Source organism: Ranitomeya imitator, chromosome 4 (genome assembly GCF_032444005.1).
Source record: "Ranitomeya imitator isolate aRanImi1 chromosome 4, aRanImi1.pri, whole genome shotgun sequence".
Classification (NCBI taxonomy): Eukaryota; Metazoa; Chordata; class Amphibia; order Anura; family Dendrobatidae; genus Ranitomeya; species Ranitomeya imitator.
This window is the reverse complement of record NC_091285.1, coordinates 605582850-605586204: the sequence shown is the minus strand read 5'-3', so window position 1 is coordinate 605586204 and position 3355 is coordinate 605582850. Positions and strand designations below refer to the sequence as shown.

General features: G+C 43.5%; 2 non-coding genes across 2 annotated transcripts; both read left to right on the top strand.

Moving 5' to 3' along the window:
* Positions 1-472: 472 nt before the first annotated feature.
* Positions 473-663, top strand: LOC138678059 (U2 spliceosomal RNA). The gene has a single exon (XR_011321439.1). It is a non-coding gene; the product is annotated as a U2 spliceosomal RNA (small nuclear RNA).
* A 2089-nt stretch (positions 664-2752) lies between these two features.
* Positions 2753-2943, top strand: LOC138678047 (U2 spliceosomal RNA). Its single transcript, XR_011321428.1, has one exon. It is a non-coding gene; the product is annotated as a U2 spliceosomal RNA (small nuclear RNA).
* The last annotated feature ends 412 nt before the right edge of the window (positions 2944-3355 follow it).

Below are 3355 nucleotides of genomic sequence, written 5' to 3'. Positions count from 1 at the left end.
ATTCCACTCGACTCGACTTCTAAGATAGTCGGGTTTCGCGAAACACGGCTCGACTCTAAAAAGGTCAAGGTCGCTCAACCCTACTGAGAAGCGATAACCAAAAATGGTTTTACACAGCACAATGCCACATCAGCAAAAAGAATCAGACTGCCCAACACTACTGATAAGAACCTTACATGTTGATTCCATTCTCAGCGCAGTCTATTTTAGTTAGAGATAGAATTTCATTTGAAGTAGCAAAGTAGCAATGGATAAAAGCGTGAATGAAATTTTAGATATGCATACATTTTCTGAATAAATTAACAAATATTAGAATAATTATTCAAATTATAGACATGCTGCTGAAGTCTCTAATTTAAGTGGCCATTATAGAAGGCATGGAAGTAAACGTTTAGAAATATCTTTAGAAGGGGCTTGTGTCTCTTGCATATAATGTGTCTAACAGACATAGACGCTTCCTTTGGCATCCGTCATCGTCGTTGTCGCCGCCGCTCAATATCAAGTGTAATATCTGTTCTTATCAGTTTGATATCTGATATGTCCCCTGTTTGGAGACCATATACTTAATGGATTTTTAGAACAGGGAGATGAAAAAAGAGCTTGCTCTGTCCACTCCACACATTGACCCGTTATTGTAGTATCTCCGGAAACAGTGCACTCCTGCTCTGATCCGGTTTCCAAAAACAGCTTGAATTGAAATCAGCACAAGTTGTGTTTTAAACCATTATGTGAATTCTTTTCAGGGTCAAAGTTGCACATTTCAAATACCAAATGCATTTTGCTTGATTTAACGTGACCAACTGCAATATTTTGTGTGTGCATTGTTTTCACCTATGTATATCAAGCATTGTATTATATTCAATACATAATTATTAATCAATCTATCTATCTTTCTATCTATCTTTACTGGATGTAGCAGGTGTTTTAAGATGTAGACATGTATTTGGCCTTTGTTACATTGTTGCAAATATACCATCTACAAAGTTGCCATCAGCACTTAATGTTTTAAGTTAAGTATCCCATGAGTAGTTCTGCCATACATACCACATTTCTGACAGTATGATTTCTTTTTTAAAACATTGTCTCCCTCTTGTGGACCACCAACTTTCTAATTTGGTGTATATGTATTTGAAAAAAGTGTGTCTATGCTGATCTTGAATATGCTGCCTATTTACACCTGTGTGAGTATTCTATTGCTTTTAGCAACCACCTGCATTAGATAGAATCTGTGCATGGAACCCTCACATGTCACAATGGGCCCTTGGCCTTTACAACCCTCACGTGTCACAATGGGCCCTTGGCCTTTGGAAACCTCACGTATCACAATGGGCCCTTGGCCTTTGGAACCCTTACGTATCACAATGGGCCCTTGGCCTTTGGAAACCTCACGTATCACAATGGGCACTTGGCCTTTGGAACCCTTACGTATCACAATGGGCCCTTGGCCTTTGGAACCCTCACGTGTCACAATGGGCCCTTGGCCTTTAGCACCCTCAGGTGTCACAATGGGCCCTTGATCTTTGGAACCCTCACGTGTCACAATGGGCCCTTGGCCTTTAGAACCCTCATGTGTCACAATGGGCCCTTGGCCTTTGGAACCCTCACATGTCACAATGGGCCCTTGGCCTTTAGAACCCTCCGTGTCACAATGGGCCCTTGGCCTTTGGAACCCTCACGTGTCACAATGGGCCCTCGGCCTTTAGAACCCTCCGTGTCACATTAAGAGCTTGAACTTTGGAACCCTCATGTGTCACAATGAGCCTTTGGCATTTAGAACCCTCACGTGTCACAATGGCCCTTGACCTTTGGAACCCTCACGTGTCACAATGGGCCCTTGGCCTTTGCAACCCTCACAAGTCACAATAGGCCCTTGGCCTTTGGAACCCTCACGTGTCGTGTCACAATGGGCCCTTGGCCTTTAGAACCGTTACGTGTCACAATGGACCTTTGGCCTTTGGAACCCTCATGTGTCACAATGGGCCCTTGGCCTTTAGAACCCTACATGTCACAATGGGCCCTTGGCCTTTGGAACCCTCACGTGTCACAATGGGTCTTTGGCTTTTAGAACCCTCACATGTCACAATGGGCCCTTGGCATTTGGAACCCTCATATATCACAATGGGCCCTTGGCCTTTAGAACCCTCACATGTCACAATGGGTCTTGGCCTATAAATAGCTGTGCGGTGGCAGTCATCTTCAGTCTGCTGCTGAAGCAGCAGAAGGTAGCATGGAAGGCAGTAGGGTCTATACCCAGCATCAGGAGAGGGAGCTAAGAGAAGACTGCTCGTTTGTTTGATTTTTGAATTTCCCTTTCGCCCTCCTCTTGGTACTCAGTTGTGCACATTGGAACAAAAGGGGGGGGAGAGAGGGAGGGTGAGTTAAAATGGGTTGAGCTGTGCAGATAAAAAATGTGTGGCTCACAGCTTGAGTAAACGTCAGAACTGTCATTGTGAATGTATCCAGTTTGCTAAAATGTCACCCTCGGGGCAATCTTTTGCTCCATCTCCACAAAGGGTATCAGTTTTAGGCCTTGGTGTGGCACAAGTGCACAAAACCATTTCTGGTTATCGCCTTTTGGCTGAGGTCAGGTGTGGCGTTCCAGCTGGTTGCTTGCCTGGAAGGTGCTTGGGGTACCCAGCTATTGGCCTGGGGGGAATATTTCACCTCTGGTGGGACTTCACCCCCTTGCTGCTCCACAAAGGGTATCTGTTTTAGGCTTTGGTGTGGCACAAGTGTAAAACCATTTCTGGCTATCGCTTCTTGGCCTTTTGGCTAATATCAAGTGTAGTATCTGTTCTCATCAGTTTGATTTCTGATACGTCCCCTATTTGGGGACCATATATTAAATAGATTTTTAGAACAGGGAGATGGAAAACAAGCTCGCTCTGACCACTCCACGGCTTGACCGGTTATTGCAGTATCTCCGTAAACAGTGCACTTTTTCTCTGATCCGGTTTCCAAAAACAGCTTGAATTGAAATCAGCACAAGTTGTGTTTTAAACCATTATGTGAATTCTTTTCAAGGTCAAAGTTGCACATTTCAAATACCAAATGCATTTTGCTTGATTTAACTTAACCAACTGCAATATTTTGTGTTTGCATTGTTTTCACCTAATGTATTTCACATGTGTGAAAAGTAAAAAGAAAGAAAAAAGAACGGCACTGAGTAGTGTGCTTTACTCACTGGTGTGATAGAGTGGTCTCTGAACCACAGGCATCAATGCAGAAACACAGTTCACGGTGTTGAAGGTGCATGACATGAAATGCACATGAGGAAATCCAATAGAAGCGAGGGAAAAAAAAATGCAGCAACACTTCAAAATCCAGTGACAATAAAAACCTTAGTCCTTTATTT